Consider the following 14,052-nt stretch of genomic DNA (forward strand, 5'->3'; position numbering starts at 1 on the left):
TGTTACTAATTACTCAGCCTCAAATTACTGGATGAATGAGTGCATTTATTTTACACAATGTGTCAGGTCATGCAAACAGGTTTTTGTTCTCATGTCTGGCTTTTCCATTGACTTTTGATATTCATCAGCGTATTGTTATGCTGTGAATAATGTTCATTTACCTCTACTGAAAAACACTTTCATTATCGGTTATGATATGACCACATTTTGGTTTATGCATAAAGTCATGATATTAGTGAGTTATCCCGACAGTGCAAAAGTGAAAGAATGTGAGGAATGTGCTTATTTCACATTTAAATGACTAGTAAAAACTAGAATTTAGAGGTGAATAAAATAAAAAAATACCCCCAAAAATTGCATAAATGTTTATATTTTATCAGAATTAAAGTTGAAACGGCTTGATTTTGTCTTTGGGGAATTGATTGGATGGTGGATATTCGTGGTTTGCTATTGGTGGATCTCATTTGAGTGACAGGTTGCCCCGCCCTCGTCATCAGAGAAGAAATGTCACAGCAAGATGGAGGGGAAGTTATTAAGATGAAAGATTATGAGGCACATGAACTTAAATAAAATAATAATGATGTGCACGGATAAATCATTTATAATAAATACTGCAATATTCCATAAAATGTCCATTTTGATTTCATATTGAAAGTGTAATCTTCCCGCTTCGGGTCATTTTTGACCCGAGAAAATATTTTTTTGTAAGTCTGAAATGTCAATAACTTTAAAAAGGGTAAAAAGCAAACAGACTTCATCCATTAAGGGAAAGTGTGTGAGAGGGCATCAGTATGGCATTAATTATCCCACTTTGGATCCTCTCAATTGTGTCACTGGCCGTGTTGTGTGTAACTCATTAAAAGTAACTTGAGTTATGTAATCAGATTACTTTTTCAAGTAACTAGTAAAGTAACGCATTACTTTTTCATTTTACAACAAAATATCTAAGTTGCTTTTTCATATACTTTTACATTAACATTTATTGACTGACAGCTCTCCTGTCCCCATGTTGAGAGAAATAAAGTGAGGACGTGTTGTGCGCGCTGTGTAAACATGATGGTTATTTATTAGTTATTTTTTGGGGGAATATTCCAATATTTAATGCAATATTGCAATGCATTACTTTTAAAAGTAACTTTCCCCAACACTGGTCACTGGAAGTCACAGTGGCACCAGCAATCGATATGACTGACACGTCTTGAGAAAGAAATAGAGATGTCAGAAGCATCCACAGCGCAGCGGATACACGGCTGTTAGCTTCGGCCTTCTCGCATGTAGACTTCAAAGTGTGGATTTTTTCAAACCAGATTTCTCTCAAAAGCGAGTGACAGAATGAAAATGAGGGAGGCACTTGAAAGGGAATGTTATGGTGTGTACGATACGTGCTTGAGCTCTTTGAATCAAGGCTTTCAACTGCAGACATGGCTGTCATTACCCATGTTAGCGGCACTAGCTAGCGTTAACACACTTTACCAAGGGGGTTTTTAAAGAGCTGGTAATAAATGTTTTGATTAAAATGCCAAATGTCATCTTATATGGTCAGACTTTGGACCTGCAGCGTAACATCGTCTGATCGACTATGAGGTAAGATGGTAGATTAAAGATCAGACACATGAGAAACTTTGATAATCTGCCATATAAGGAATGCAATAAGTCGTAAAGATATATAGCCAGACTTCAGAGCGTATTCTGCGGCCAAGAACTGTCATGCACGATTATGATCTACATGAAATGGCTAAGTTATTATGATTTGATGTCACAAAAACACTGCGTATCTGTTTACATGTGCTGCAATAGTCAGACTATTGCTACCAATAAAACAATAAACGTAATCGCACATTGCCATGTTATCATGTTGCATTTAACCTGATGAAGACACACTCCTTGTTGCGTTGTTAGGGAAAAATTACGCTGAATGCAAATGATAAAATACAACTAGCTGTATAATAGTTAGGATGGCAAAATAGGGAGGAGAAATGTCTGTTCTGTCACCATCAATGGTCATATCTAATCCAACTCTATGGTCTTAAGGTGTAAATTAATTTCATTCAACAGAAGGTGATTAATCACATGATTCTTGAGCAGAAAATCAGCATATTAGAATAATATCTGAAGGATCATGTGACTGAAGACTGGAGTAATGAAACTGAAAATTCAGCTTTGCGTCACAGAAATAAATTGCGTTTTAAAATAAATTGAAATAGAAAACAGTTTTTTTAAATGGTAATAATTTCTCACATTGTTCCTGTTTTTACTGGGTTTTTTATCAAATAAATGCAAGCTTGGTGAGGATAAAAGACTAATTTCGAGCAACAATTCAAAGTCTAATGTATGTCCTGTCACACTATCACGTTAAAATTAGGGCCGTGCAACGATTAATCGCATCCAAAATAAAAGTTTGTGTTCATGTGTGTGTACTGTGCATGCTTTTTATATATATATATATATATATATATATATATATATATATATATATATATATATATATATATATATATATAAAAAACACACACATGCATGTATATATTTAAGAAATATTTGCATATATATATATATATATATATACATATATATATATATTTATATATATTTTTAATGTATTTATGTATATATATATATATATAAATACACATAAATAAATACACTAATTTATATTATATATAAATAAATATTTTATATATAAATAAATAAAAATTCTCAAATATATACATGCGTGTATATTTATATATACAAAATAATTATCTTATTATTATTGTTTCACAGCCCTACTTAAAATAAATAAGTATGCCATTGGAGGAGGTCATGTGATATGACGTGTCCCAAAAAAAAATGGTCTCATGGTCTCAGAGGTCGAAGTCAAAGAACATGTAAACATGCAGCATTAGCCGTGTTAAGCATTAACTACAGTCATCTTTCTCCCAGGTCTCCGGTCAGCGGCACGTCGGTTTATCTAACCTCATTAGATATACATGCAAGTCATTTGACCACAAAGGCCACGAGGTTGAACAAAGCAGCTCTTGTGTGAGTGTGTCAGCGGATCGGCACACCCAGACACGACAGAGACGCAGAACAGCGGATGAATGAACGGCCACATCAGCACAACCGAGGATGTATGATGGGCGTTTGCAGGTTTGCTGTAGATCTCCATTTGACAAAGCTGGAGTTCAGCGGGAGTTCAAGCCGCATATCCATTATTCATGCGACCCACATGCACTTTCTGTGTGGGACGGGGGCTTATCTTGATCTCCCCGGGAGAGGGAAATGATGTGTGTGGATGTAAGGAAGCACAAACAATAGTATTGCAGTATACAATAGTAAAATGTCCCAAACACACGTTGGCCACCATAACAACACTCCAGCTCTCATCACGAGGAAGCTGTTAAAATGCAAAGTGTGTGAAATCTACAGGAAGACACTGACAGAGAAAAGAGTTATGAGAGATAAGTGTCACAGTTCATTCACTCCCGAACAACATCGATGCTACTGGAACTCACACAGCCGAATGCATGAACATTATCGCATTAGACATTCACTGTACGCTGTTAAAAGTGGTAACCTGCAATTACTACATTAAAAAGCAGGGTTTTTTTAACTTGATTTAACCCTTAAAATAATGTTATTGGTATAAATTAATGTATTTAGGTTGATTCAGCAATATTAAATAATATTTCTGACATGAATAAAACCGCTAAAAACTGCTGAAAGCATCGTTTATTTGCATGTCTGCGTCATTCACTCTCTCTCTCTCACACACACACACACACACACACACACACACATAATGGGAATTTCATTTTAGGGTGAACGATTCTTTTAAGTGTCCACAAAGTTTTTGGTGCTATAAATATCTGTTTATCTTTACGGTTTCATCTCTGATAAAGGAACAGTTATGGGTGGCATTCACGTCTCAGTAACGCCTGGTCGTTGTAGCTTAACCACAGCTTTTACAGTTGCTGTGAAAGGGAGAAAGTGAGAGAGCCAGAAAAACTGGGCCAACAGTAGATATATGAGCACATTAAGGGAAGTCCAAAAGAAAAATCCCCACCCAGTTAAACCACAGGCCTTGTCAGCAACACATGACCTCATGGAAGCATTGCTTTGTTATCGCTCAAACATTCAAAGCAGCACATTCCCCTCCCCCTCAAACACACACACACACACACACACACACACACACACAAACAAACCGCCGAAGGGTGTCAGTGACTGTTGAAACAGAAAATAAACAAAAGACATGCATGGTCGCAATAAAGAAACGTTTAAATGGCAGACGCCTTTAACACTTCTACATCACATCAACTTCATCTCAAATGTTCTCTTGAAATTCATTAGGAGTCGGGGCTGCACAATATTGAAGGAAAATGCGATATGCGATGACGCGTTAAATCAATATGCGATACGATAATGCTTTAAGTGTGTAAAATACATTTTTAAACTGAAAAGTGAGAAGAAAGCATCCCTACGACTCCTGAAAGTGAACAGTGGTGTAAAATAAGTGTAATTTTACCCTCAGTGTAAAGGGTTTAGGGTTTCAGGAAGGCCTACATTAGGTTTATTTAACAACAGCAATTGAATAATGGCTAACACTTTACAATAAGGTTCATTAGTTAACATTAGTTAATCTATTATAACTAACAATGAGCAGTACATTTGTTACTGTATTTATTAATCTTGGTTAATGTTAGTATAATAAAAATACAGCATGTTGAAATTAATATTAACTAAGATTAATAAATGCTGTGGAAGTATTGTTCATTCTCAGTTCATGTTAACTAAGGTAGTTAACTAATGCTAATTAATAAACCTTATTGTAAAGTGTTACCAAATAATCAAATGTATAAATGAAACACTGCTTAGTCTTCACTGAATGAATTAAATACTGATTCTTATTAAAGCTTCAAAAGTTATTCAGCCGAGAGCATTTTCTCTTTGTCTTTTGTTGTTTAACAGGAATATTAGGCTACTGTCACTTTAAGAGCTAATGCACGGATCCAGTATACTGTTACACGTGTTTTATTTCTCAACTGTTTAGCCAAGACACAAATGACTGTGTTTATGTGAATACTCACCAAGACGGGCTTTTTCACATAATGTTGTGTGTATATAAGCTACGGAAGAGAACTGAATTCGGGAGTACTTTGCTTATTACATTTAGTAGCATTAAGCGTGTCAAGTCAAGTCAAGTCATCTTCATTTATATAGCGCTTTTAACAATGGAGATTGTTTCAAAGCAGCTTTGCAGAGATAAGCGTATAGAGATTGTTTTGGCTTTATAGCGGTTCTTTAATAAAGTTATTTTCCAGCTAAAGTTAGTGTCACATGTATGTAACAGTCATGTGTCCAGTAACAGTCCACTCTCTGCTGTCTGTGTTGACCTAAAACTTTTTGTAATCTTTTGGAGTATTAAAATCATATTGTATCGCAAGCCATATGTACATTTGCGTATTTTGATTTCGATATATTGTGCAGCCCTAATTAGGTGAATTAAAAAACAGACACAACCGAGTCAATGATTACCATACAGTAAGAAAATAAAGCTATAAAATAATTTTTTGGAACAAGCTTCTGTTTCATGTAAGATCGGCCTCAGATCGGATGTTTAAAGGGTAACTCTCTCCAAAATGCAACCTAGGGTCTTTTTGGTAATCTTTTGAATTTGACCGTATTTTTGTTTTCGGTCAAAATGCCTTTTGAATGGGAGTGAATGCTCTGTGAAATTTAACAGGCAAAATCCATTAAAAGCCATGAAAAAGTTCCCCACATGGATTTCGCTCATTTTCAAGTTGATCATGTGAATTGGTCATGACGAACGTGTGGATTCCTATTGAAATGACTGGACTGGAAATAAAAGGTAACTGTCGCCAAAATGCAACCTAGGGTCTTTTTGTTAATCTACCCGAGGCAAACTTTCGTTTAAAAGCATAATTAGGATGGAAACGCCACTTTTAAGATTGACCGTATTTTTGTTTTCTGTCAAATTGCCTTTTGAATGGGAGTGCTTGGGGTGCTATGATAGCATCAAAATCACTATTTTTAAAACACTAAGAAGGCTCGACACAACATAAACTTTGCTCAAAGTATCACCAGGAGCTCTACACATGAACTCCAGTACTGAGAACATTGTGTGTGTTCACAGAGTTTACTAAAAAGAAAGATTTTGATCAACTCACTGTGTTTCCGTCCGCCGGCACTTTGTCAGTCAAAAATAGTCGATCTCCGAATGCGAATGAACTGACTCTGAATTTTAGTATTGCTTCTTATATGAGGATCCTTTTTCAAATGCAAGCTCAATATTGATTTTCACTAACGACAAAACAACAAATTACCCGTGAATTTATATGGAACTAAGCTTTAGGAGCTTTCCATCTTTACTGTCCTCCCTGTTAGGTTGCATTCGGAGATCGATTTTTTTTGACTGACAAAATGCCGGCGCCCAATTGTTTAAGTTCATGTGTAGAGCCTCTGGTGATACTCGAGCACAGTTTCATGTTGTGTCGAGCCATCTTAGTGTTTTAAAAATAGCGATTTTGATGCTATCATAGTCGTGCCCCATGCACTCCCATTCAAAAGGCATTTTGACCGAAAACGAAAAGACGATCAATCTTAAAAGTGACGTTTCCATTCTAATTAAGCTTACGAAAGTTTGCCTCGGGTAGTTTAACAAAAAGACCCTAGGTTGCATTTTGGCGAGAGTTACCCTTTAATATCTTGTTTGAAAACACATTTTTATTCTTTAGCTTTTGAATCGATTTAAAAAAAAATTACATGTTACACTTTGGGTATATTATGTTGTGGTTGAACTTGTGTTGTAAAGTACTTTGAGAGTTGTTTTGAGTTAATATTGTTATGTAATGTTAATATTTGATGGCAGACGATCTGAGATCACTCTGAGATCTCTTGAAACTTTTGATCTGAGAAGCAACTGAGATGTTGAAGATGTAATTTATGATCAATCACTCCTAAGTGCTGTTCTCTCTCGTCTCTCAAACAGAGCGGTGGTTCTGCATGCAGATTAATATTTCCATCAGCTCATTAGATGCTAGACGGGAATAGAGCGAGTCCAGGAATCCGATAAAAGCAGTGGTAGAAATATGTTGGGAGACTGTGGGAGACACCCTTCACTCCCAAAGTACAACTGACCTAGAAAACCAGTGCTTATTATTGGTGTAAAAATGTTAACCCTCAGTTTCCTGACTGTGTCTCGCTATTAACCCTTTACATACGCTAGTCATCTGTCTATTTCATAAGCTCAGACATGTTAATCAGGATAATGGATTGAACAAACCCTTAAAGCACTAAGTATAGAGTGCACCAGTCTGGTTTCGGAAGTAAAATCCCATTCATTTTCTCCATAGAGGAATTGATTTTGAACGATAGCCTTTTAAAACAGACCTACTGTGAGCTTACGAGGCTGTTAATTGATTGTATATACTTTTGTTACAGCCATTGGCCCGCATTAATTCAACCTGTTTTTCTAAATAATCATGCTCAAAAGTTCCTGGTAAAACACTGTAAAAAATGATTGTGATTTTAACGGTCAAAGACTGTAAAAATGCTACAGTGAAAAACTGTTAATTGGTTAAGAGAAAGTTTCCTTACTATATGCGGTAAATAACTGTGATAGATCTAACGGTACATTTAATGTAATTTTACTGTAAAATACCGTTAAATGTACAGTTTTTGGAAGTGAAAAAGAACAAGTCATTGTATAATTTACAGTGAAAAAACGCAAATTGACATTCCCACAATTCCCTGCGTGACACTTCACATTTGATGTATTTTTGTTGAAATAACTGTGTTTCTTCATAGTTTTCTTCGTGCTGCTTGTGATGATGTTTAACTCATCATGTGATTTACATCTCCACTGTGATTGGTGGTTGTCAGCGTATTACTATGGTACAAAACAGATATAAATACTTCAATAGATCAGTAAATGAACTTTATATCAGATAATTAAATACGGTTTATTACTGTAAATTTAAGTCTGTAAAATCTAAAATGTTGCTACCGTATTTTTTACGGTAAATTTCTGGCAAACACAGCTGCCGTAAATTTAACAGATTTTTTTTTACAGTGATGTCAGCCATGATTCTGCAGAGAAATATCCACCAATCATCAGAGTATTGAAACGCGCTAAAAAAACTCCCATGATGCACTGTGAATGACATATTCAAGTCAGCTTCCTAACCCAAAAACGTGAAATATAGTTTCTATGTACATAATAAACATCCTTAAATCAATCGTTTGATAAATCTCCAACTTGTTTTGACAATTTATGTAATCCGACCGCAATTCTTCATATACGTTCGCTCTTTCCCTCACTAAAGCTTTTACAGTAAGCTCACAGTCTTGACTCTTAATCTTTTTGTTCAATTTTCAAATACTTCCATCTAAACAAAGCTTGCAATGCTGTGAATCCCATATACTTACAAAACCAAGGCTGTGGAAAGTGGAAGGCCAAATAGGTCTTTTTTTTTTTTTGAAAACATCACTAAATATCACGCTTTAAAAGGCATAATTTTCCAGCTAATAGCCGTAACCAAGTTTCGCTTCTGTTATTTAGCCAATCATTTTGAAAGTCACAACTTAAAAGGAAATAAAATGAAAATTAAGTCATCATTTACTCACCCTAGTAATGCTGTTCTTCCTTTTTCAGACCACATAAGGAGACATAAAAAATAATAAAAAAGGCATATAATGGCAGTGAATAGCGACCAGCATCAAGCTTTTTAAAAAAGCATCACAGAATGATCCCATGCGACACGTGCCGTATATACCCCACGTGTTCTGGGGGTTTATGATAGGGTTTGGTCAAAAAGAAACCGAAATTGAATGTATTATTTGACGAAAATGAACGCACAGAAGACCAACGGCCAAGGTCAGGATTTTCATTAAAGTCCCCCTGTGGTGAAAATCCAGCTTTTAATCTAGCGTGTCTATGTGGTGTTTTTAATGTGCTTTAAGACAAACCATGTGTAAGTTCATAAGTCGACAGCATTGCTGAGTATTTCCTCCTTAAAACTGCAGTGAACCAAAGACAGTCTCAAAAACACACTTTGAAATCGCTGGTGTTTCTGACGTCACAAACTACCTTGTAACCAATCAGATCAACGTGTGATCGTCAACCAGTGGATCTCTGAGCTGAGTGAGTGAGTGGAGGCGGGGCTCATTAGCATATTCATAGAACCGCGTATACTAAATGAGGCAAGGGTGTCGAGAAAGCAAAGGAAAAAAAGTTTAAATATGTTATTTTGGTGATCAAATATGAGTTTTAAAAATATTGACTACAGCAGGACTTTAAGTAATTAAATTTCAGTTTGTTTTTCACCAAACCCTATCGTTGGAATACACGCATGGGATAATTCTGTGATACGTTTGCGTCTTTTTTTAAAAAGCTAATCACTGCCGTTATATGGAGGAGCAGAAACCGGAGAATTTTTTTTTTAATTATCCTTTTGTAGTCCAAAAAAAAAAAGAAAGAAAGAAAGGATGGCATACCGCATTAGGGTGAGTAAATTACTTATTTTTAATTTTAGGGAGAAATAACCCCTTTAAAGGTTTGGAAACCATGGCAACCACGTAATTCCAATATATTTTTTGAATACAAGATTCTCATTCAATACGGATTGTTTGTGTATTATTCTTTCTTTTTTACCTCCACATGTCTATTTCAGTTTGCTTGTATATATATAAGTTTTATTATTGTAGTGAGTGTACATTGGGCAGCTCAGCTGCATCTTCCGAATTCTGGTTGGCAGTTGAGAGAGTGGAGTTGCCGTGACGATTGCGAGCATCCTCAGACAACAAAAAGGACCTTTAAGCAACCACTAACTATTGTCTCTCTCTCTCTCATTTACTGTTAAGGTTAGTTATTAAATTCATTAATTTTCATATCAAATGTTTATTTACATGTTTTAATGTCATATATATCATATACATACATGTTTTTGTCATAAAGAAGTCCATTCGTACGAGTTCAGCCAGTGAATTAGGCTAGAGCATGTCTGTACATATGATTAAGATTTCTTGATTTATTTATTTACTTATTTATTGTGATTTGATTTAAGTATCTATATGTATTTCAATGTATTTATGAATCCTTTGATTCAAAGTGTCTTAATGACTCTGAAGTGCAATGTTGATTAAAAGACAACAAAGAGGACCTTTAAGCAACCACTAACTATTGTCTCTCTCTCTCTCTCATTTACTGTTAAGTTTTTAAACTGCTTACAGTCCTCCCGACTGCCCTGTAACAAATGCAATAACGTTAAACATGCAAATGAAAACACATTATTGAAGAGGAACAGCACGTCCACCACCGGTTTCACAGACAAAGTGCATGTTTATACCGTCTTACATGAAAGCAACGTATCTTAAAATATATCCGTGCCATTGTTTTTCACAGCACAGCATGTTTATAAAAGCTACTGTACTGAGGCCTAATCCTGGCTTAATCTAAGCCCTGTCTGTGAAACCAGTCTATATTTACATTCGGATCGGAAAGGTTGACGTGTTTTCCACTGAATTTCACTGAGCCCTTCTGAGCATGCTCAGTCCCGACCGCTGACAACACGTCAGACTTCTCCCTTCTGCTGATGCCCACTCACACAAACACACACACACTTCCCCCTCAGGGTTCATTTCCATTCAGTCTAGTGAGCAACCCAATCGATTCACAGTGTGGACAGAAAACCCCCAGCATGCACAGCAGCCACGCCTCCCTGCAGACTCATATAGCCCAGTACGGTACAGCAAGCATGCACTTGTTTACTTTACCCAAGCACATTAGTCAAGTGCGCATGCATGCATCACACACACACACACACACACACACACACACACACACACACACACACACACACACACACACACACACACACACACACACACACACACACACACACACACACACACACACACAGGATGACTGGTGACTCAGAGCGTGAACACCTTCTCTCCTGACCTCATAACCCCACGGCTAGCGTCTTAAAGGGGAAGTCTCTCCTTTCCATTCTGGGTGTAAAGTAGTCGAATGGAAATGCGGCTTTAGGTTAGTCATGAGGTTGACATTAGCGCTGTGATCGGTCCTCCTCCACAGCCAGAACACACACTAAACACAACACCAGTTTCCCCTTCGGCATCATTTAATATTAGGGCTGCATGATTCATCCAAATAAAACTGAAATTGCAATATGGCAGTGTGTAATAGTGCAACTATCAAATCGCAAAGGCTGCAAGTTTAATATGTCTTAAATACTTCATTTTTATATTTTACAGTGAAATATTGCAATAGTAATATTTCTTATTTTGTTTAATAATTTTATTTAATAAAAATAGTAATATTGCAATAGTAATTTATTTTGTTTACTATTTTATTTAATAATAATAATAATAGTAATATTGCAATAGTAATTTATCTTATTTTTTTACTATTTAATAAAATAGTAAAAAAAAAAAAGGAGTAGTAATAGTAGCATGTTTATTGTTGTTATTATATTCATATTGTTATGTAATTGTTGGCTTAGTAATCAAACCGCATTTTTTATTTAATAATAATAATAATAATAGTAATATTGCAATAGTATTTAATCTTATTTTTTTACTATTTAATAAAATAGTAAAAAAAGTAGTAATAGTAGCATGTTTATTGTTGTTATTATATTCATATTGTTATGTAATTGTTGACTTAGTAATCAAACCGCATTTTTTATTTAATAATAATAATAATAATAGTAATATTGCAATAGTATTTATTCTTATTTTTCGATTCATGTTTTATTTAATAATAATAATAATAATTATTATTACTATATGTAGTAGCAGTAGTAGCAGCAGCATTTTGTTGTTGTTATTATATTCATATTGAAATATAATTGTTGGTAACCGCAAAGGCTAGAAATGTAATTTTAATTTTATATCATACTTTATTTTTTTATTTTACAGTATAATATTGTATTAGTAATATTTCTTATTTTTATTTATTAATATTATTACTATAGTCATATTGATACATAATTATGGCAAAAATTTTCGGATAAAAATTGCATTTTAAATCACAATTGAACTGTATTAAATAAATAAGCTAATGAAAGAGGCCATATATAAGCTAAAGTTGCATTACTGATATCATGAAAGTGTGCTGATAAATCTAGTGTGTTTGAGCCTGATTAAAGGCTCTTGTATTTCACGCTCAATGCTTCGCTCTTTAACATGGAAGCGACGCCCTTCTGAATATTGAACGCTATTTTAGATTATCAGTCCCAGACTAATTATCCTGTGTCATGAGGACAGTGTGTTCAGAAGCATAAAGGCCGACGACCGGCAATCTGTGAACAGCTCTAACGTCTCACACACACCATGGAGATAAAGAACCGCACCTTTCCTCAACAACGCTCATTCACGTCAGTAATGTTCGTTCAGCATTTCCAGCATGTCAACCAGAGGCTGAATCAGCTGATCTGAGATGAATACGCCTAAAGAGAGACATTCATCTGCTCTGTGCCAGTGACATCACACACACACACACACACACACACACACACACACTAAAGCAAGAGCATGTCAAATATTTACCTCGAACAATCACATTTGTGACCTGAAAGCAGAGCAGAGGGTTGCATTCAGGACAGAGCTGGATGTGTAAACAGTAGAAGTCATTGAGCTCAATCTTACAAGTCATCCTGACGTTCAGTGTGTGAATACTTCCTGGAGAATGATGATATCCTGAGGGAAACTGGCTTTAACAGAACCTATAAAACCGTCATAAACTACAGTAATGATCCAAAGAAAACATTTAGTTTGAGAGATTATGGGCTGAATTTAAAAAAGGGAAAAATTTCAATATTATTTCACAATATTCACTGTTTTTACTGTAGTTTTACTTCTTTCAAAAACAGTAAAAATCTCCATTCCGAACTTTGTGTTGTAAATTATTAATTTTCAGTGTCTCATGTTAGAATTACCACGACAGGCATGACAAAAATGACAATATTAATAAATAGTGGAATACCTTTCATGTTCACTTAACTAAAATCATAATCAAAATAAAACAGTTATTAAAGAAAGTAGTATTTTATTTGTTTACCATGCAGAGGTGGGTAGAGTACCCAAAAACTGTACTCAAGTAAAAGTACAAGTACTTATAGAAATATTTACTCAAAGTAAAAGTAAAAGTAATAATCTTAATAGTTACTTGAGTAAGAGTAAAAAAGTATCCAATGAAAAAACTACTCAAGTAGCGAGTAACTTACTTCGGATTATATATATATATATATATGAAGAAGACTTCAGATGCAAAAGCCTCTGAGTGCCATCTGAAACTTTCTTCTAAAACAAGCATTTTTATCAAGCTTGTATATTTAAGTACAGTAATTTCACTTTAATGACAATCAATAGGTACTTTTCATTGCCATTTAAGTGAAATAACTGAACATAAACGTACAAGCTTGATAAAAATGCTCTTTTAGAAGAAAATTTCAGATGGTACTTAGAGGCTTTTGCATCTGAAGTCGTCATATATATATAAAATTATATTATTTAAATTTTTTATTTTTATTTAAATGACTATTATTTTCATAAGTAGACTGTCTGGCTCTCTTTGCAACAAGAAGCATTTTCTCCCATCTGTAGCCCGAAAAAGAAAATCATTGCCTGTCCTTTGGTTTGTATAATAGTAATATAACTTATACAACTACATTTGGATTATTAGACAATGTCGAAATAAAGTGAATCTGCAGAGTGTTGCATTCAAAGGCATGCAATTGACACAGAGAAGAAAGAGTTACTCTTCACATGTGCTCGCGCTCATGACTGCTACTGAACATCTGAACACACACAAAAAAAAAAAAAAAAAAAAAGGTACATCGACGAATCTTCTTCTGTCAGTTCTCCAAAAATCAAATGTATATTTCTGCAAGCATGTTTAAACTGGTTAACGGTGTCTACGGCAGGCAATTAAAGGCATTCGTTTTCAAGCCGAGTTCGCACGCCACTGCGCAACAATACACACAAACTACCGCGGGATGGCGGGTGTTCATAAACTGTGGGCAATGG

Source organism: Scardinius erythrophthalmus, assembly GCF_964197995.2.
Source record: "Scardinius erythrophthalmus genome assembly, chromosome: 21".
NCBI lineage: Eukaryota > Metazoa > Chordata > Actinopteri > Cypriniformes > Leuciscidae > Scardinius > Scardinius erythrophthalmus.